The sequence below is a fragment of the Ambystoma mexicanum genome, chromosome 4p, assembly GCF_040938575.1.
Source record: "Ambystoma mexicanum isolate Mex_15411 chromosome 4p, UKY_AmexF1_1, whole genome shotgun sequence".
NCBI classification, from domain to species: domain Eukaryota; kingdom Metazoa; phylum Chordata; class Amphibia; order Caudata; family Ambystomatidae; genus Ambystoma; species Ambystoma mexicanum.
Window position 1 is genome coordinate 1,021,704,720 of NC_090927.1, and position 22,941 is coordinate 1,021,727,660.

Consider the following 22,941-nt stretch of genomic DNA (forward strand, 5'->3'; position numbering starts at 1 on the left):
GCAAGCGTGTTGTTGGAACCGGGCAAGTAAGTAATCTGCAGATCGCATTGAGCAAAGAATTACGCCCAACGAGCTTGTCTGGAGTTGACACATTCCATATTTTGTAGGACCTTGAGATTTTTATGATCCGACCTAATGATGACCGTCTGCTTAGCTCCCATCAGTAGATGTCGCCAGTTCTCACATGCTTGTTTTATAGCCAATAATTCTTTCTCCAGTACCGAGTAGTTGAGTTGGCTGGGAGACAACGTCTTAGAGAGATACCCTATGGGATGTTCCCGACCTTCGAACAGTTGCAGTAAAACAGCCCCAATGGCCATAGCAGAAGCGTCTGTCTCCACAATAAATTGTTTGTTCTGGTCAGGGTGGCGAAGAATGGGAGAAGTACAGAAGAGGTTTTTGAGATGATGAAAACTCTGTTCTGCTTCTTCGGTCCAACGAAAGGGATTGTTTTCTTTCTTGAGCAGACGAGTTGAGTCATAGGGAGAACAGTATCAGAAAAGTTTGGGATGAAAGTGCGGTAAAAATTGGAAAGTCTGAGAAATCTTTGCACTTCTTTGACCGAAGACGGAGAAGGCCAATCCAAAATAGCCGCCACCTTACCAGGATCCATCGAGATACCTTATTCCGAAGGATGATACCTCAAATAGGGAACTGAAGATGCAGCAAACACACACTTCTCCGGTTCGACGAGGAGCTGATTGTCTTTTAGCCTTTCTAGCACTTGTTGGACATGAGTCTTATGATCCTCTAGATTGGTGGAAAAGATAAGGATGTCGTCCAGGTAGATGATTACAGAGACTGACAACAAGTCGGAGCACATCCGGTCCATGAACCGTTGGAACGCCGCAGGGGCGTTCACCAAGCCAAAAGGCATGACTCTGTACTCATATAAGCCGAATGGAGTGCAGAAAGCTGTTTTCCATTCATCACCTTTAGCGATCCGTAATAAATGATAGGCATTCCGGAGATCTAATTTGGTGAACCAACGTGCCCCTTGCACTGCCTCGATGATCTCATGTATTTATGGCATGAAGTACCGATCTCGAATCGTAACTTTGTTGAAGCCTCGGTAGTCAATACAGGGTCGCAACTCAGTGGAGTCTCTTTTTTTTTAATGAAGAACAAAGAAGCTCCAGCAGGGGACTTGGAAGGTTGGATAAGCCCGTTCTGCATATTAACGTCCAGATAGTCTCTCAGAACTTCTCTTTCCGCTTGAGTTAGTGAAAACATTCTACAGAAAGTAACCAAAGCGTTAGGTTCTAAGTCTATAGTACAATGCTCCGGCCTGTGGGGAGGTAGAGTCGCTGGCTTTCTTTCAACAAACACCTCAAAGTAGGGAGAATAGTATAAGGGTAAGGCATGTACCCCGGTCAACTATTTGGTCAACACCGTCATGGTCTGAGGATCACCACATTTAGGAAAACAGTGGAGCTTGCAGTATGAGGAACAGAAGTTGAGTTGATTCTCCGCCCAGTTTATATGTGGGTTATGTCTTCTGAGCCATGTGATGCCAAGAATAACCGGGAAATGGGCAGCTCGAATTATATCGAACTTAATCATCTCGGAGTGTTGAAAAATGGTAACTGAAAGTTCCTCTGTGGTATGAGTAATGGGTCCTGAAGAGAGGGGAGACCCGTCAACTCCTTCCACTTTCTGATCTTCATTGCGAGGCAGTCTGCAGAGACCCATCTGTTTGATCCATAAAGTGTCTACAAAGTTCCCTGCGGCACCGCAGTCTAAGAGTGCTAAGCACTCGACTGACTGGCCGTAGACATCAATGAGTACCGGAAGTACCATAAGCCTGGATTCCTCTGGAATGCAAGGAGCCGAGATCGAAAGAGACACATAGGGACTGAATGATGTACCAGGAGCCCCTCGGAACCAAGTCCCTACTGGCGCTGAGGGAGTCCGTTTCCCTGTCGTTTCTGTGGAAGCTCGGTGAATTCTTTAAGAAGATGTTGATCAGAGCCACAATAGGCACATAGCCCCTTCTCCTTCCTTCTTCTTCTTTCAGCAGCCGATAAGGGTCCTCTCGTAGATCCAATTTGCATGGGCTCATCCGGAGTATGGGAAGAGGAGGAGGAGGAGGCGGTGGAGGAAATCGCGGGATCGGTAAGATGGGTTGTACATCGCTGTTTACGACTCTCCAAATGCCGTTCGTGTAATCGGTACTTAATTTGTGAAGCAGCAGAAAGCAAATCCGAAAAAGAAGGTGGTCTGGGCGCTCTGGCGAGTTCATCCTTAATTTCCTCTCTGAGGCCTCGCCGGAATATGGCAAATTGAGCCTGTTCTGACTACCCAGCACCCGATGCCAACGTCTTGCACTCTGAGATGTATGACAGGACATCAGAAGACCCTTGTCGGATATCTAAAAAATCCTCACAGGCGGTATAGGTCAACTCCAGCCTTTCAAAGGTCTGTTTTAACAAGGTCTGAAAGCCTGTAAAATCATGCAAAATGGGGTTGGCACTGGTCACCAGCGGAGTAACCCATGCCAGGGCATTGCCGGTCATATTTGAAATCATAAACCCGATCTTTGTTTGATCGGTGGCAAATAACCGGGGCTTAAAAGTGAAATATACTATGCAGGCCTCCAAAAACTCTTTAACCTTTTTCGGTGTTCCATCGAACTTTTCTGCAGAGAGGGCCATGACTAGAAGTTCTGGAGATGGAGGTTCCCGGGCTGTTAACATCTGTTTTAAGACGTTTTCTGCCTTTACAGTTTGCAGCTCTTGAGACATTCCTTGGATAGCTTTCCACAGTCCTTGAATTTGCTCTTCCGCCGACATTCTTTCCGGTTGGTGTTGCAATCTGTCCTGTTTGCTATTGTCCGCCGACTCCCGTTCCTCCCCACACCTGATTTCAAGTCCTCCAGGTGTAGTAGTCTGTGTGACAGGTAGTCCTTCTCTTTCTTGTGTGCAGTGTATCTATCTCGAGAGGAAGCCACAGAGAGTGCTGATAAACAGCAATCCTGGGACTCCCTTCCCGCGATCAGACAAGTAGCGAAGGGAAAAAGCCTTAACTGGCAGAAAAAAACCCTCCGAAGCGAGGAACAGCTCATGAACGTTCCACAGGATGTTGCTGATAGCGGAGTCCTTGGAGGTGAGTAGCTGAAGGGAGTAGGCAGAGCTGGGATCGGAATCGGAAGGAGCACCGATGAAAATGCAGGACCGCTGGAGGGAGAAACCAGCAAACGCTTCCTCCGGTGTGAAGCGTAGAGCCGGAAGCGGCCGAGCAAGGAACCGCAACCGGCAGGGTAGCAGCAAGAGGCGGGCCCGGAGAGACCCGTGGCCTGCCAGAGAAAGGCGGAAACAAGGGGAAATAAAAGACAAGGAAAAGGAGGGTGGAGACGAAAAGGGGAGGAGAGGACTGAGAAGGTAAGGCGGTCCGTAGAAGCAAGGAAAGTGGCCCGAACGGCCGAAAGCTGAAAACACTAGTGTATAGACCCAAAGTAGCGAGAAAGCGCAGCTAGGGGGTTGCAACGCGGCGACCGCTGGGGGAGGAGAAGCTAAGTACCTCCCAACGGTCGCCATGTTGGAAAACCTCTAGACCGTCAAATGCGCTGGGGAAAAGACGTGGTGGAACATCCGCTCGGCCTCCTACCATGGGGCCGCCAACGTGGATACAAGTGCCAAGCAGGGTGGCGGATGACAACATCTTGACTAAGGACCGACCCTTTAGTTTTGTTTTAGGTAGGGAAAATACCTCTTAGAGCAGGGACAAAGAGGCATTTTCCACACCCATTTTCGTTCAATAAATGTTTATGGCTGAAACCATGCATCACCTGTGTCTGAGTTTCATTCCTGACTCTTCACAGTAACCAACTCTTTGGAATAAACTACCAGACAAGCTCAAAGTTGAGATTTCAAGAAAACCTTGAAAACGTTATTTTTAACTTTATCGGCTTCCTTGATGACAATCCTTTTGTCTTCTTTTAGGTCTTTAAGTGCTTGTTTTTCTTCTCTAGTTAAGTTCCCTTTGACTGTGTACTTTTTGCATTTGTCTGATAAGTTGTTGATATCCCTTGTCACTGATTTATAGAAAGCATCGTATGCGCGGTTCCCACATGGTGACGCGCATTATGAAACTCACGCCACGAGACCGCATTAATCCCAGATACCAGTCGTTTACACGCGGTTTCTGAGTTTGTGTTAACAATCAGCGCTGAACCTTCTGAGGTAATTTTATGGAGGGCAAAATTCTCGTAAAGTAAGTCACAAGGTACGCTTTGTTTCAGATGGGATTAACCCGTAATATACACACCAACCTAAAGTGAGATTTAGTATCGGATACATTGGGTAAGAATAAGGTAAAAAAAATAAAAAATAAGGTATCATTTTAAGCTATTTATGTGTGGGCTGCCCAAACAATAGATGTATGAAAGGTTATGTTTTGCTTTGAATTGACATTTTATGAAAATCATGCCAACTGAGCGGGTATTCAGTGTTTTTGAGTCATGTACCAAAGACTTGATTGTTTTGAACCTGGCAAAAGAAAGATTGAGCTGTTTTAGAAGTTGTTGAGGCCTACTGTAATGATACAGACTGTTCATTACAGCCACTTTAACATGACAAGATATATGGTTTAATTGCAAAGATGTATATGATATTCTAAACATTATTGCATGGATGATGCAGTAAAAATTAATGAGTAGCTGATTGTTTGTTATTGCATTTGTGGTTTCTTACATTTCATTTTCCATTTTTCTTCCTCCTTGTTTTTTCAATTTTTAACCCCAAACACCCTCCACTACACCTCTCCTTTGTCTTTGTCTCATTTTTTGAATTGGTATTTACAAATGAAAACTAATATGTTGAATCAATACTAAAGTATCACGTAACAAATGCCCTTGATTTGAAAAAGTCACCAACTGCCGAAATACGTGTCATCAAAGGGTCTCTCCAAAGGGAGCATTTATTGTTTGGTCTAAAATAAAAGGTTTTCAATCTTACTCATATTGTGGTGCATTTTCTCGGTAACGATTTAATTCTAGTGTTTTTATTCAATACTTGCTGTGTTCATGCTTGTACTGTCTTATCTGTGTGCCCCCTTGCACGTGGGCCTAAGGCGCATTAGAAATACATTAAACATAAACCTATTAATCGAGGATGTCATGAAGACGTCGTCCATGAAGTGCTGAAAGTAGCTGAGGCACTGCACAAGCCAAATGGCATGACCAAATATTCGTAGAGACCATAATGAGTTCAGAAGATGGTCTTGAACTCATCTCCCTGTCGTATATATGCACCAGATTATATGCCCCTCTAAGATCCAGTTTTATGAACCAAACATCTTTGCGCAACTGATCTGGTAGAACAGATATCGGGGGTAGAGGGAAATATATATGGTTTCTATCTTTTGTATAGTGATAGGATTACCCTTACTGTAATTGATGCATGGTTTTAGGTTTCCTTCTCTCTTGGGTACAAAAACTGTGGCTGGTGATTGGGAATGTCAGATAAAACCGTTCTGTAAGGCGGTGTCCAAGTTTTCCTTGAGGACAATGTTCTCCTTTTGTGTGAGTGAATACACTCTTTCCCCTATGAACCACAGCCTCTGTGACAAAGTCGATAAAACAATCTTAGGGGCCATGTGGTGGAAGATGTTCTGGTTGTTTTTGTCAAAAACATCTCTGCACTCTTGATATTCAGTGGGGTATGGATATATCACACCCTTACCTTCAGGAACCCACAGGGGCATTCTGGATCCTCCACATCCTTCACCAGGTCACCCAGAACTGGATTAATTTACAATCCTGAGTGGCCCAGTGAAGGGAATGGGGTTTTGTGTGCTGTATTCCATGGTCTGCCTCTTCTCCCCAGATTGGGTTGTTGCCCTCCTGAAATGCTGTGGATAATAAGATCTATTTAGTATGCATCCAAATATTCTGTTCCCTCCACCTCCCATATCCCCATTAAGTTCCCAAATACCTGAAGAAGGATCTTGAGGACTCTGAATGGTAGGCAGACGGCACCTCCAGCCAGGTAATGGCCCTGGCTGTTCCAAACGTAGTCCGGCTACTTTGAGCTGTGGGTAGGGTTGACTGCACCACTTACTTCACTGATGCGGTCTTTGTATTGTATGTAATGTTCCTTTGCAAAGTTTTACTTATTGGAGCATAAAATGCTCAGCACTGTAGTAACCTGTGTCTTCTTTTGTTTTTTTTTACAGGTTCTGGAGCGGAGCACAAGCAGAGATTCCTCCAGGTAAGTTCTGATTGTTAGCACGTTGATTAGGGAATTCTGGAGCTGAGCGAGCCGCGTGGTATGTCCCAGCCAGGATCTGATTCAAGTGCGTGGTGATTGGAGCAGAAATAGTGAAGGCGGAGACCTAGCGCGAGTGCCAGACGTTCAGAGAACGATATGATGTACCAGTAAGTTATTAATCCTGTTTCTTTGTGTTCTTCTCCTTGCAGGGATTGCAAACGACAGAGTTCTGACCACAAGAAAGCTTGTGAGCGTACACCGGAGCGAACGCGAGAGAGGAGAGTTCCAGGCCAAAGTGAGTCAAGCGGTTCACGTTGCTGCTAGGAGGCTGTACGCTGGTGACTGAAATAACACCAATCACTGTTGTCCCTCTGGGTGCGGCTTATATAGCCCTGAGCCTGTCATGGCTTCCATAAACCTGCAGTGGGTAATGGGAGTTGTAGTCTTTACCCACTGTATGCTCCCTGCCTCCTCCCACTCATCTCAGTCTCCAGGCTTTCACTAAATGCACCCAGTTTGCATGTTGATTGTAGTTGTTTCTGCTGCTATGTCTTGGGATGTGTTTGTGTCAGAGTGTGCACTAAGCTACTACTCCAGGAGTATTATGAGTTCAGTGCCACCCCACAATACTCCTGGAGTAGTAGCACCTGTAAAATGGGAAGAAAATACCAACGCTTAGCACGGTAATACAAAGGGAATCTCTTTGTTTGGATAAACAGGTTATCATACAGAAAGGGAAAGTAAATGACAGTGTCGTGGCTACCCTGCCTACCTGACTGTTGTGCTTTTGTAGCGCTAAATTGTGGGGGTGCGATCAGGTCATAAGCTATGGTTTCTTTGTGGCCTTGATGCAGAGCCATGAGAAGTTCGATAGTTTGCTGTCAGACTGGGCCAGAGGAAAGCGCAGTATTGTCTATGACTCTCCCAGGTTCGTGATCGGCTTTATCCATAACCAGAAATGCTTAGTCTTTTTGTCAAAGATATATCCATATCATTTCCGGTGGCTGCGGGAATCTCCAAGAACATTAACGTCATGTTTCCGAATGGGTAAAATCAACAAAATGGCTGCCATTGATAGATAGACAGGGATGCTGCATGCTATGCCTACGGGTGTAGGGTCCTGCATAAGGCTTGTGCAAAAGGCTCATCCGTGGACCCCCCTCTAGGGATGAGCCCAGAAAAATCTGTTGCTTTCATTGGTCTCTGGGGACATTCGTTAATGAAATTGCCTGTCCTTCCACAGTACACACAGGCATTGGCAGCACACCTTAATTGCCTTTCCGCAGGAGATAGAACCTATGATCCCCTGATTTGCATAGGTTCTGCCACTGTGTTTGAGACGGAAGAGGACTCGAACCCGGGTCCAGCAGGAAACGACGAAACAGAGGTTCCCAGTTTGCCTCTTTTCAGCACGTCGACAGACAACCTGCAATACTAGGTCCACCAATTCAGGGTATGCAGTGTGTGAGGAATCAATGCTGTGTGTGAGGAATCAAGGGAATTTGTCCCTTCTCCCCAAGATGGAGCCTCGCCTGTGAGAGTAGAGAGGCAAGCCCACTATGCAACACCCTCCGTAGGGGTCGGGTCAAGTGGGACTTCACTGGGAGAGACTCTCCCTTTGGGGACAAGGACTCTTGTTACTGTCAGGAACTTCCTAAGCGATTTCCCATGGTGGCATATATGGGACTATCACATTTGCAGAACATTATTCGGGCAAGAGCCACAACTGAAATGGACATCTGCAAGCAAGAAAGATCGGTCTCTTTAAGGAGAGACCTCCATATAACTAAGACGAGTAGAATGAAGAGTGAGAAGGAGGAACAACATTTGCAGCGACGTAGTGAATTCCAGAGAGTGAGCAGAGAGTGTAAGCAGGGGAAAGCCCTCTGACGTTGTGACACCTGCGCAACGTGGAGCCGTAGAGAGACGTGGAGCACACAACTTTCAGAAGTGGCCTGAATGCGAAAGCAAGATGCTGGAGGCTCATCCTCTACATGCAGTGAGGAGAGAGGGAGATGGGAATCTGAATCCTGGTGGTGGAGTGACCGCAAAGACTTAGTTGTGAGCAGTGCGCCTGTGCACTGACACCGAAACCAGTACGCTGAGGAGGCAGCAAGATGTCCGCTTACCCGCAGCCATACCTGGTCATAGTGAGAGAGACGACCGAGAGTGGGATGCCGACAGAGTTGACAAGATGAAGAACCGAAGCAAACCCGAGCAACCACAAGCACCAGCGACGTTCTGCTGGAGAGTCGGAGGTAACTGGGAGAACGGGAGAACTGGGAGGCTGTAGAGGAATCGTTATAAAGCAAGAGAAAATAGTCTCATTGTACTTGACAAGAAATTGAAGTTGAAGTCAATAAAGTGGAACTGTATTAATGTGAGAAAGAGGTTCACAAATAGACCTGAAAGAGAATGCACTACGACGGGGGCACACAGGCCTCCAGACAAGCGTCGTCCTGTGCCTTTTTTTATGCATTACAATCTTGTAAATATAGCACCTTTTTCCTATCTATGCGTACCATTTACGCACCAGTTGAGAGCAGAGTTCAATGCAAAGGACAAGTGACTTGATAGAAACCAGAACACATCTTTTAGGTTCTTATCTGGATGGATGAAATTTCAGGCCATGAAGATATTTTTCCCTGAGCTGCAGTGCACCAACACTGTCGGAAACAGCACACATTGAGGGGAGGAATGGTTTCTTTCTGTTCACTTTTGCTGTGTTTTGTGTCTGTAGATGCTCATGGAAATGATGCATTTCATAACGCATGCCAATTTTTTTTCGTAGCTTTTGAGGAATATAGCGGTAATAAGATCGAAAACCTATACCAATTGGGAAGTAGCCTTTTAACAAACTAATTATTCTTTTTAGTGAATGCTGGCTTGCATTGCAGCAAAGTATTTTTCAGAGTTCCTGCGTTTTATGTATATATCCTCAATGACAATGACAATATTGTATTATTTTTATAGGGCTTTTCGCCAAAGTGCTATACATAGAACATATTTATAAACAATCATTATCACCCAACTGCAGTTGATATTTATTTATCAACTACAAAAATACAAAAGGATGAAAAGCAGAGTTAACCTTGCTGGGATTTGAACATGCGACCTGCCGCTCACTCGGACATCGCTTTAACCCGTTTAGATATGTTACCGGCGCATGATGCATCACGATGTATCTATGTGGTGTGTTCATACATATCCATGTGTTGGAGAAGGTTTTCCACAATTGTAATTACTTGTTTGAAGCCAAACATCTTTTCAACCCAATTGTTGTAGTTATGTGTTCTATTAATATTGAAGTTTAGTAATGTTCTGGTTGCCTTTCACATACTGTTTACACTCTTGCTAAGTGAAATTATTTTACTCTTACAATTTCCTTTACACTAATCATTAAAACAGTGTGTAAATTACTCACACCTCAACACTTTATCTGGGGCACGGACGAGTATGCAATGTCTAGTTTAATTCCATTAGCACCCTAGAAAGGGGTGCTGGCCAGTCAGGATACTCAGAATGCCGGCTGGTTCCTAAAGTATAAACCTGCATTCCGAGCAGCCTGAGTGCTACTGGCCAACACCCCATTTCCAGCTTCTCCTCCCCACTCCCTCTCACTTCTTAACAACCGTGTTGTTTCCTATGTGGGTGCTAAGAGTTTTTCATTTCAAAAGCGAAAAAAAACATATCTTTCTGTGCTCCTTAGCATTGCAGTCTCCCAACTGCGTTTTCTCTGTTGATGATGATGATGTTGTTGTCAGGGGTCCACCACTTCATGCATAATAAAAATCACATACTCAAAAAATGGAGCACAAACCGTGCAAGAAACAACGTTGTTCATTACAGCTGGATGAGCACGAATCAAACAGAACAGTGAATTAGCTCTGATTGCGAGGCTGACATCAGAATGGACTATGAACAGCATTTTCTTTTTCTTTTTAAGATTCTTTTTATTGGCATTTCACAAAAAACTGGCATCAATATGCCAACATTAACATTTCCCAACATTCCCCTTTCGTCATCAATGGCCTTATTTCATACGGATAACACTCATCTCGATAGCTCTCTTAACGTGGTTTGTAGTAAAATGGTTTAGGTTCACATGTCTATCTTTCCGCATTCAGTGGCTAGGCCAGGGGTTGTCTGCTTCCCGATGTGCTACTGATTCTGCATTACATTGCATTTACTCCTTCAATCCCCAAAGGGTCATTGGGGGGGGGGGTCGTCATTTGTATCTCGTGATTGAGTCATCATGTAGTGAACGTATGGAGCCCACATGTCCTTTGTATCAGTTTGATGGATCGACAACCCATTGTATCCCATATCCATATCCTTACAGTACAGGACATCTGCATGCCAGTTTTCAATTTTTGGGAGTTTCGGTCCTCCCCACATCATCGCTACGTGCCTTCTAGCCAGAAGCAGGAGTAGCCCAGTCAATCTCCTCCTGCCGCTAGGGATCGATTTGGTGTAACCCCGAAGTGCCATCATAGGATTCGGATCTAATCTCCCCCCAATAATATCCCCTATAGTTTCAAACACGAATTCCCAGAACGAGAAAACTGAAGGGCACCTCCAGGCCACGTGTATAGAGTCAGCCGTCTCAGTTCCACATCTGACACAGCCACTGTCCCTGGAAAATAACCGTGTAATTGGTCAGGGGTATGTTAATGTTAATGTTAAAGGATATTTATACTGCGCACTATCACCACCAGAGTGGTCCCCTGGCGCTCTGAAAGAAAAGGGAAGGGTGGGGGGTGAGTTAGTTGGCATAAGCTGGAGAAGGTCAAGAGAGCAGTGATGTGCTGTTGGCAGCCTCAGCCCGGTGGGTCCGTTGGATGGGCTTGGGGTGTTTTATGGTCAGTAGTCATTGTGTGCTGCTGTGCAAGTCTATGTGTGGTTTGTTTTGTTGTTGCAGTGTAGTGAAGTTTGTGCAGATTGCTGTGTTTTAGGCTTGTGATTGTGTTTGGTCAGAGTTTGAGAGGTGTATGCAGAGGGGTGAAATTGTTAGTGGATTGGTTAATTGGCATTGATGTCCTTGCAATTATGTCTAGGTATGATGCTTGCTATCATTCACTATTCCATGTGTGGCACTTGCTAATCTTCAATATCCTATCTAGATGTGAGGCAGGCTAGTGATCACTATTGCATCTTGTGGCACTTGTTAAATTCAGGGTTTCATTTAAGTGTGGCGCATGCTAACATTCACATTTCCGGTGCAAATACTTCCAGTGAATTAGTTTAGTGTGAGAGTTCCCATTTTTCCCTATGGGATGTTTTCTCTTTGGAGTTGAGGCTCATAGCATACATATCTGAGACCACCCTCTTATTATACCCCGCTTGGATTATCTTGTCCAATATGGGGGCTATCTCGGGTTGTTCTGCATATGTCAGGAATATTTGTTGCAGAGAGGTTCTCAATCTGTAGTACAAAGCCCCTCCAGAGCGTTCAATCTCCCCCTGGTTTTCAGTTCTTCAAGTGTTACGAACCTCCCATTGGATCACGATAACAATTCACCTCCAGTCTTTTCATAAGATTAACAAAGCCTAGTTCAGAAGTGAGTGGAATCCCTGGTGTGTATACAACTGGCAATGTCGGGGAGTAGAGGACCTCTCCTCTTGATTTGTGTTCGATACGGTCCCATGCCCTGCAGGTTAGGTTAGTTCAATCATGTTTCCCGCTCTGGACTGTAAGTATGACAGACCGTAGGAGGAACGGTGTCTCCGGCGCTCGTTCCACCTCTACATGACTCCTCTCACCCTTGTCTCCAAACCAATAAAGGATAAACCCAGCTTGGGCCACATTGTAATACGTTTCAAAGTCGAGTAAAGCTAGAGTCCCCTCTTGTATTGGAGCAGTCATCTTGTCCCAAGATATTCTGGCTTGTTTCCGTGCCTAAACAAACTGCGTTATCGTGGATTTCAGGTCTCAGAAATATTCTGCTGGTATTGTAATTGGGACATTAAGAAATGTGTACAAAAAACCAGGGCAGCAACACCATCTTGAGTAGGGAGATTCTACCATGGAGGTTAAGGGATAGATTCCTCCATCTGGCCATGGCGTCTCTGGCTTGTCCCAGTACTCTTTGTTAATTGCTCTTATATAGGACGTTTACATCTCGGGCAATGTTTACCCCAAGGTATCGAGTCTGTATTGTGTGCCACTGAAACCCCCACCCATCTGAGTACTGTATCACACCATTTGTCAATTGGAACAAAAACTGATTTTGCTGCATTGATCGGATGCCTTGAGAAGACCCTGAATTGGAGAACATCTTCCATAATAGGGTCTAGGTTCTGTCTGGGGTCGTTTAATAAATAGGACCATGTCATCGGCATAGAGCGAGATCACCACTCGATGTTGGATCCCTCTGTGTAGGTGGGCCTCCCTTATCCTTTCTGCCAGTGGCTCAATTGCCAATGTGAATAGTAGTGATGAGAGGGGGCATCCTTGTTGGGGGCCCCTACCCAACAGCATCTTCGGTGTGAGCTGGACATTCACCTGTACCCTGGCGATAGGCAACGTGTATAGTAGTGATACCATGGTTATAAAGTGCTCTCCCATTCCCATCCTGCGCATGACTGTGAGCAAGAAGGGCAATGAAACTGAATCAAATGCCTTAATGGCGTCTAGTAAGACTGTGACTACTTGGTTCTCTTGTCCCACTGCTGAGATCAGCCCAAACTTTCTCCATATCCCAAAGGAGGATGCCATGGTCCGTCCTTACTATTGTGCTCATCAGTGGTGCCAGTCTACAGGCCAATATTTTGGACAGAATTTTATTATCCAAGTTAACGAGAGAAATTGGTCTGTACGATGAGTCATAATTTGGGGACTTGCCCGATTTAAGCAGTACCGTTACCAGCACCTCGCTCAGAGATTCGGGGAGTTTGCTCTCTTGGATACTTTGGTGGTACATCTGTAACAGGTAGAGAGCGAGCTTCGCTGCATAATATTTGTAGAATTCTGCTGTGTTGCACCTGGGGAAGGGAACCCCAAGCCTTTTTCGCATCAAGCACGATCCAAAACGAAGTCGGGATTACAAGACCTTTTACATCAAAGACTCCCCCATTCAAGTCTCAGGGAAAGTTAAAACATTAGGGATATTTTTGGAAGCCTCATTGGGCGCAGAATCGCAGGTTAGCTACTTGAATAAAAACTGTCGATACTACCTCCAGCCTTCTAAAATACATTAGACCATACCTGAACGAGGAAAATAGTGCAACCATGGCAAGAGCCACAATACTATCTAGGCTAGATTATGGTAATGCACTTTTGACTGGTGCGAGCAAAGGATGCATTGCAAGGTATCAGACCATACAAAACAATGCCGTAAGACTTGTAAGAAAAAAAGTGAGGAGAGAACACATTACAGCAGACAGAAAAGCCCTCCACTGGCTTGCCGTGGAAGATAGGATCCATTTCAAGACCATGATCTTGGTTCATAGATGTCTATTTGGGCAGGCTCCGGCATACCTAAAGTAAAAAATCACACATTACATTCAGGGGCGAGCATTAAGTTCAGAGGCACTGGTACAGATCACATTGCCATCTCGAAACACTCAAATGGCTTGGGCCGAGCATTTCCAGTGAGGGCGGCTCAGAAATGGAACAGCCTACCGATGACATTAAGGCTAGAAAAGAACTATACAACATTTAGGAAAGCCCTGAAAACCAACAGTGAAGCAATGGACTCGAGGAGTCGTGATGAGAAACAGATAGGTAGCCAATGATGTCCCGTCTAAATATGTAAGTCTTTGTCTAAATGTGTGCGCCTGTGTGCTATAGGCACGATAGAAACAAATAAACAGAAATTTGAACTTGGGGGAAGGGATGTTGAAACAAGTCTGAGCTGGAAGAAGCTCAGAACTTTATTTTGAACACTGTTTCTTTTGGTACTGACATCCCTACACATTGTGTATCTGAAGTTGTGACGGCAAGTATAGGTTTTGCTCACGGACAGACTTTTAAGTTGAATTTACTGACACAAACTGTCCATAGTTTCTTTAGGTAGGGAAATCCCACCCTAGTATAGGGCAAGTTAATCTTTACTCCATCCTGACATATAAAATAGTCCTTTGTGGTAAGAAAAGTGAATCTGTTGTCTGTGTCTTGCTTCATGATGCCTTCACAGTGCGAGTAGCCTAAATGACCTCCTATTCAAGCTGACTGGTTCTGCGTGAAGCGTTAAGTAGCTAATGCTGATGTTGTGCCTATTCTTTGAATGCAGGGTAAGCTCAGAGTGTAAGTGCTCATCTGTTCCATTTGTGAGAGTGTGGTTGCGCTACTGCAAACTGTGCTTTTCTGTTAATTGTGAGATAAACCTGCTTTTCTATCATAATATGTACCACATGATAATGATTTCGATATAGTTTGAACTTTTTGCACGCGCCTGCTGGATGCCACATATGGTTTACTCTCTTGTGAAGGAGAAAACTAGGGAGACTTAAATACATACAAAGAGAGGTCAAGTGAACCACTTTAGGTTAAAAGATACTTAGAGTTAACAATACAAGTAAAGGGGGGCACCCCTAAGCCTCAAAACACCATATCCCAGACAAGAAGTTATTGTTTGTGTCCATATTTCTCATCTTCCGTGGGCGCTGCTGAACCCCACAGTCCCTCTCCGACCGCTTTGCACCCACAGACCCGATTCACTGTGCGTTACAGGTCAGCCTGAGGGGAAAGGGGAAGTGGAGAAAATAACAAGCACAGGAGCTCGTCTTACTTCTTGGTTTTAGCACCCTGCATGGGAATTAAATAAGTGTTGAAACAAAACATTTCATACTATCGCTTTCCCAACTGAGATCCCTTGCTTTTAACTGATTTTACCTTTGGTTCCTCTTCTACCAGCTTAGAGGAATAAGCTCCACGATAGTGTTCTTGCTGAGGAGTTTGAAAACCAAATGCTCACACAATTATCCACTTGAGCTGTATTTACCTTAGGCTTATGACAATATTCTTTCCAGCTCTTCACCTTGTCAGTAGCTTGCTTTAGAGAAATGTACATAACCAGTTCACCTAAAATTGTAATCTATCTATATAAATAAAAATGTAAATGTTCAATTGTTCAAAATCTTAAATCTCCGAAAGTTCTTCACCTATTGCTTTGAAATTTTGACACAACATTGCATTTGAATAGGTGCGTGTTTTTATATACCTACTATACATAGATGTCACACCTGTGACAGGTAATAACATACTTTTTCTGAAAAACAGCGCCATCTGTTGGATGTAAAAGCAACACACGCTATACTAAATATTTTACGATTCCATTTCAATGTTTCCATGGCTCAAATACGTGCCGAGGAAGCAGCAGAGCGACGTTCGGCCATACTTAAGGATGCACAATTGCGAGAACGGCGATTGCGCTCTGCAGCTTTAGATCTGCTTCGTTTTCAACATAGTGAACGCGACAGGCTTAGAGGGGCTGAAAGACGTCAACGAGAAACAGCAGATCAGCGGCATACACAGCTCCATGCTCAGCAATCACGCAATTACAATCGCCTTACATTCTGGTACAACCCAGCTGATGATTATAGTTTGAGCCGGCATGTTCTCATCGGCACCATGACTGAAGTGTGTCCTTATTGCAAGGCTCTGAAATTTAATGGAGAAACGAAAGGAATGTGTTGTGCCGCCAGGAAAATTAAACTGCCTCAACTTGGAGAACCGCCAGAGCCATTGTGAAATTAAACATATTAGAAACGTGCGCTTTCTCTTTTCTTTCTTTTCCATTTAACCAGACTGAGCCACAGCAACACGTGGCCGGGGACAGCTAGTGTTAAATAAAACGTTCACTTTAACAACGGCTAATTATTGTTCAGTTTTAATGTCATGCTTATAAAACAACCCTTTCAATTAATCGTTGTTCGTGAAAGAAAGAGTGCTAAAATTGCCTTCCTAAACTAAACTCCCATTGGTGCGCACCACTAAACTACAAAACCCAGTTTCAGGTAAACAAAATGGCCGACAGGACTCCCTGTGCTCGCCATCTTCAGTGTTGTTGGATTCAATTTGTTCATGAAATTCTTACATCGAAAGCCTTTGGAGGGCTCAGAGTAAGTAATTTAACTTTAGATTGAAAAGGCACAATAATGGCACACATGCAGAGTTGAAGTTGGCGTGCCCTCAAATTTCTGTGGCTTAAAACGCTGCGCAGAGAGGCCGTGATAATTCACTGTGAATATCAATTGGCGCGCCTCTGAAGTTCAGTTGCATAACACTGCACGGAGAAGCTGCAGTAATTCTCTGTTAATAATAATTTACTGTTCTCACATTATGCCTCCTCACGCTTGCAGACCTCAGCTTGACTTCAAAGGGAAGTTCTAAACTCGCTATTCCGAAGGACGCGCAGCATTGAATGCAAATTCACGGCGTGACAGACATTCTGCTGATGCTGCCGTTGGCTCTGAGTAACCTTATGCTTCTCGCAGTCGGTGCCACATAAATGATGAAAACTCCTCGTAGGTCTGTTCAGGAAACCTCCATGATTTTAATGCGGCACAGGAGAAGAACGCTGCACAATATAGCTATTACGAGTTCCTTTACAAAGAATGAATCTAATTAATGCAGAACTGTTTCTTTCCACAATTTAAATCTCTATCTCTGTTTCTCTCTGCCTGAGGCTTGCATTAACTACTACAATACTTGAGCTTGAGTTCCATAAACGTAGAGCTATTCTCCCCAAAGCGCTGCACTCCCACTTGTATACCCCTGCAGGAAATTCTTTCTTCTACACATTTTCTTCTTCAAGAATTTCTTGTTTATTCAAAGGTTTGGCCTCAGGGAAGGAACTCCTATGTACACATCCTGACATGTCAAGGTTAGTGGATTAAGGGTAGTTGGAAAACAAGTCAGAACTTCCAATCTACCCTCAGCATGCCAAATTAGATCACTGCTGAGCTAACCCACCATCTTGGCCTGGGATAGAGCCCAATCTTCAATTTTTTAGCACAGAAATCTGCCGGTCTCTGAGAAAGACCATTAAGGAAAATAGAAGGCATAGTACTCTTTCTCAAACACCCTGCTACTGTCTGTAAACTTCCACGGCTGGATATCCTAGTACCTAATCTTGGCCTTGACATAGGCCCTAGCCTTCCCATGTCCCTGACAATTATATGTTACCAAACTCAAAAGGGGGATAGCAACCTGCAATGAAGAAAAGAAAGGGACCAAAAGGCTGTATTGGAAAAATATACCTAAAGAGGGAGGAAGACCCAAAGACATTGTGAAAGAGTGGCAAGAACTGAGACAGAAAGTGACAAGAGACTATTTAAGAATAGCCTACTAACAAGGAGTCCTGAAGAAAACAGGAGACATTGCCATAACATTATCAGGAGGACGGAGACATCCTCCTGACCTTATTTACATTGGTTAGAATGGTGGTAGGTTCAGTTAGAACTAGTTTTGGACGGCAGACTGATTCATTTGAAATGTTCTGATGACTGACAAGCACCTTAGTTATTTATATAAGCAAGGAACACCTGTATAGCAATAGGGAAAGATAGGCCTTCTTCTTATTTAATAAGTATCTAGTGGACATGCCATCACATTGACCGAATCCTTCTTCATACCATGCTTAAGTCCTGAGATAGAGACAAATCCCAAAAGTATATGGCACACTTATAGACACTCCCCCCCCCACCCTCAGGGATTATTCGGCATAAAGCAGTTGTTGGGAATAAAATCCCACCTTGTCCCGGCAGAATCCTTATCACCCATGGCCCTTAATGCCAAACTACCCGATGATTTAGGCTGGGAGGAAAGATTGGAGAACGTCCTACAAAATCTTGAGAACTCGGACGAGTGGGAGCAAGCAGGAATTAGCTACTCCAAAACGTCCCCCTCCTCTGATAAACCGAACTTGAAATAAGTACCCTCCAGTTCCTCCTGGAATGACTGGTAGAACACCACATCAGATCAGTGACTCTAGGAAGGACTTGACCAAGTACAAATGGGACCCTCACACCTGATAGTACCCCATTGTGTACTCCAACCTTTTCAGGAAGGGGAGGATCTAGGGACCTTTATTTTTAAGCTTCAAGCGGATCGCCACTTAATTTAATTGGGATGAGGGGTAAAGACCTATTATCTGGCCCCCTTACTCAAAGGAGACTTACAGGCCTCATATCAAAATGTGAATCCTTTGGGCACTAGCCCTTTTCCTGAGATAAAACAGGCTTTCTTTGAAAGGGTGGGACAGACAGATGCTTTTTATCATTTAAAATGTAGGGACGTCCATCTCCTATCCAATGAAAGATTACAGGCCGGGTTCAGGATAGACTTACTCAGTGGTTAGGGAGGAACACCTTACCAGAGGTCTTACATGGCCTTGCCTTGTAACAATTTCTTAACAACCCTTCCCCCGTCTCTATAAAGAGGAATTTTAAAGCGACCTCGACCCTTGTTTTAAACTGCCATTCAGATAGCCAAGCCCACTCTGAAGCGGCAAAGTATTTAACTCGGGAAGACGATTAAAAAGGAATATAAGATCTTACCCCAAGACCTTCTCAACAGAAAAAGGACACATAACCAAGAAAGATTCAATCTCAAATTCCTAAGTAAGGATGAAATCCCTAGAAGGAAACCCTTCTGGGCCCTTAAACAAAACCTGAGTTAACTCTGAAAAAGAGGTAGGACAAATGATAATACCCTCCCCATCTTCCCCCCCTCCCCTTCTGTGCTTCTCATGTAGAGAAAATGGGCATATCGCCAGGTTCTTCCCTAAAAGTGCAGTAGAAGAATCTATGGAGATAGGATAGACTGCAGCAGAACCATGGGACAGAGAAGACAAGGAGACAGAGGATGACCCCTTTAGAACCGAGCTATGTTATTGTGCCTCTCATCCTTTTTACAGCCATGAAAAGATACAGATCAGATCAATGGGGTATGGGCTAAGGCTCTCATCCATTCAGGTAGCCGACAAACTGCAGTCCGAGCTGACCTCATATTTACAGATGACCTACAAGGAGATCAAGCAGTCAGAATCGCCTGACTCCATGGCGATGTGGAGACTTACCCTAAAGTCCCTTTATTTTTGAGAGTTGGGGACCAACCCACAACCATAATACCTCATCGACTTGAAGAGGTAATCATTGGCACAGACTTCCCGACCTTTGCAGAACTCTTACTGCCTCCTTTGGTGCCAAATACGAAACCTTGATATTCTCCTCGAACATCTTTGGAAACCTCTAAAGATCTCGCAGATATACCCATCTGGGATTGGGGAGAAAGAAACCAGACATCCAGACCTGGGAACATGAAATGTCAACCGGAAACAATGAAAATAATTGATTGGGGAGCAACGACCGTAAGGGTTAAGTTATGTGACGAATTGAGGGAATTTGCCCCTTATCCACAAGGGGAAGTTTGCCCCTTATCTAGAAGGGGAAGCTACCCCTCACCCCCATGAGGCTAGGGAGGTTAGCACACTCCGCAACACTCTTCATAGGGGTCGAGGCAAGTGGGACCTCAAGGGGAGAGACTCCCCCTTTTGGGACAAGGACTTCTGCTCCTGTGAGGAACTCCTGTGCGGGTTCAGAAATATGAGCCAGTCACAAAGATACAGTTTGCTCAAGGTTTGCGGTTTATTAAAATGAAAAGGGGTGAGATAAATGCCTATCTTTCCCTATCCTAACGAGGATGTCTCTACCTAGCAACCTAATCTAAAGAAAAGATAACCTATTGTCCAAAAGTCTCTGACCCTTACACTAATACATACAACAAAATAACACAAGGAATATATGGCTGTCTTCAGTTCAATAGAACAGTGTAAAAGTTCAAACTTCTAAGGTTTTGAAAGTGCTCCTTGTGACAAGGATTGGGTTCCCTTCCCCTCGATCAATACAGGAATACCCTTGGAAAAGTTCTGATTCAACAAATTTCAGTTCAATTTAACACAAAAGATCATGTCCTTCCAAATCAGCCTTCCACTTGGCAAAGTAAAAGTCTCTTTCATAAACACCTGTTCATAACTGAAAGCAATGGTTGTTCTCCACAATATCCGCCTTGATAAGACCAATGTCTCTCTCACAAAACATACATTCATAAACCAAGGCAATTTGATTTCTTCAAGGTGCAAAGCAATTATTCACTTATCACACTTGTTCTTCAAATGGAATACTTTTGTCAAGATAGCACAGCAACTTCCTTTAGTGAAATAAGAGTTTATCAGAAAGATAATATGGTTAATAATTCTTTCCATCACACCTTTTTTTCATAACCACAAAATGTCTTCTTCTTTCCTGGTTTACTCGCCTGCCAAGAAGATAAACTCCTACAACTACAGATAGTTTTAGTGGCAATAGTTCCTACAACTACAAATAGTCTTATTGGCAATAGTTGTTCCAAGGTTTTCCACACCAGTATCCCATGTGAGGAGGATTGAACAATGGCTGCCTCTTTTTATAGTCTCTTGACTCTTGGCAATGTGGGTTATAGGTTTCCCCAAGTTGGTATCTCAGAGAAGGGGACTTGGGTCCTTGTTGTCTTTGTACTGCTTCTTTACAGCCTCTTGGCTGTGGGCAATGCGGTTACAGGTTTCCCCAAATTGGTATCCCTCAGAAGGGGAATTGCGCCCTTGTCGCCTCTTCACTTTATTAGTTTGGTGTTAAAAATCATTAATTTCTGCAAAGTGTCCTGCTCGGAACATCCCGGGGCCACCTTTGACTTCAGGCCAACTCACCGGTCTGTTGTTGGATCTCTGCTTCACTTTCTGCTGCTGCGAGGAAGTTTCTGCACTCAGCCCGCTCCTCTGCCAGCTTCTGCATAACTTCAGCGGTCTGCCCGCCTCTTATTTGGATCGCTGCCAGCTCCGTTGCACCTCAGCGTCCTTCTACTCACCGATGCAGCACACGTTGGATTGGGAACACGTTTCCCATACGGCTGGGCCTCTTCTCCCGTTGCCGTCCATGATGCTGCTTCCTGCTGTGCACACTCTTCAGTCTCGCCCACCTTCTCTGTTCACGTCAGCTTCTGCTGGCATTCTTCCTTTGGCTTCTGCAGCATTCACAGGGCTCTGGACTGCTTCTGCCTCTACTACTCCTTCCCACCTGAAGACCATTCTTGGGTTTAAATATCCCGCCCAGGTGTCTTGCTCTACCACAACTAGACAGCACCTTCTGTTCAAAGGTATCTCTGAACCTCAGTAACTCCGCTTTCTTCTTCCTCGTCCCAGTACCACATGCGTTATGGATATTGAAGTCCATAGTGGTTTGCATAGTATTTTCATTAGTTTGGTCTACTTTACAATATGCCATTAATACTTATGGGAAAATTGGGGAATCATGAGTTTAGGAAGTCACCCCTTTCCCCTGATATGAGTCTCCTCCCATGTGATCCTCCCACATAATACCACCCCCAGGATCAGGTAGCGGCTGCCTTCCCCTGGCCACATGAGAGGAGGCCCATACCAGGTTTTTAGTGATGGTCTCACTAGATTCATCACACTACCTAAGCCATATCCCATGGTGGCCTATATGGGACGATCAGATATGCAGAACACTATTGAAACCAGAGATTGGGCAAGAGCCAAAACTGAAATAGACATCTGCAAATAAGAAAGAATATCTATCTCTTTAAGGAGAGACCTCCATATAACTGAGACGAGTAGAACAAAGAGTGAGAAGGATGAACAGCATTTGGCGAGATGTAGCAAAGTGCAGAGAGCGAGCAGATAGCATAAGCAGGGGACGCCCCATGACGCTGTGACACCTGTGAGAGATGGATCCGAGGAGAGCCACGTTGCCCGCAACTTTAAGAAGTGCCATGAATATGAGAGCAAGACGCTGGAGGCCCAGCGTCTACATGCAATGAGGAGAGAGGGCGATGGGAATCTGAATCACGGTGGTAACGTGACCATGAAGATTTTGTGGTGGTCAGTGCACCCACCGATGCCGAAACCACTACACTAAGGAGGCAGCGAGGCGTCTGCTTACCCACAGCCGTACACAGTGCTGGGGAGAGAGAGGACTCGGAGCGGGACGCCGACGGAGTTGACAAGACTGTCAACCAGAGCGAACAAAGCAAACCCGAGCAACTGCAGGCCCTGACGACGTTCCCCTGCAGAGCCAGAGGTAACGGGGAGAACTTGGAGGCCGCCAGGGAGTCCTTTATAAAGCAAAACAAACTCTCCAAGTAAAATTGACCAGACAATGAAGTTTGAGACGATAAAGTGAAACTGCATTAATGTGAGGAGAGAGGTTCATAAATATACCTGAAAGAGAGAGCACTACGACAGAGGCACAAATAGCCTGGGAAGAAGGGAAAATGCACCAGAAGCCAATAACTAGAGTGGAGGGTATCAGAGAGAGACTTATATGAATCACAAATAAACCTGAAAGAGAGATCGCTACGACAGGGATACAAAAGACCCTGGTCCGAGGGGAAAGCACCCCATAAATCAAGAAGTAAAGAGTAGAGAATATCACAGAGGGACTGTTATATAAATAAAAGAGCGGCTTCTATAGGTATGAAGAGAAGTCAAGTGAACCACTTAAGGGGAAAAGATACTCAGTTAAAAATACAAGGACAGGGGGAACCCTAAGCCCTAAAACAGCATACCCCAGAGAAGAAGTTATATGTTACCAAACTCAAAAGGGGATAGCCACCTGCAGTGAAGAGAAGAAAGGGACCAAAAGGCTGTATTGTAAAAATATCTCTAAAAAGGGAGGAAGACCCAACAACATTGTGAAAGAGTGGCAAGAACTGAGATCGAAAGTGACAAGA

General features: G+C 44.6%; 1 protein-coding gene across 2 annotated transcripts in view; it reads left to right on the forward strand.

The window, feature by feature from the left end:
• The window catches only part of TBC1D32 (TBC1 domain family member 32), a 2,506,374-nt gene that overhangs the window by 102,989 nt on the left and 2,380,444 nt on the right, over nucleotides 1–22,941 (forward strand). For both annotated transcript variants that reach the window (XM_069606604.1, XM_069606605.1), the window contains exons 2-3: nucleotides 6,175–6,209; nucleotides 6,419–6,504. The gene's annotated coding sequence lies outside the window, so the exon portion shown is untranslated. The remainder of the gene's footprint in view (nucleotides 1–6,174; nucleotides 6,210–6,418; nucleotides 6,505–22,941) is intronic.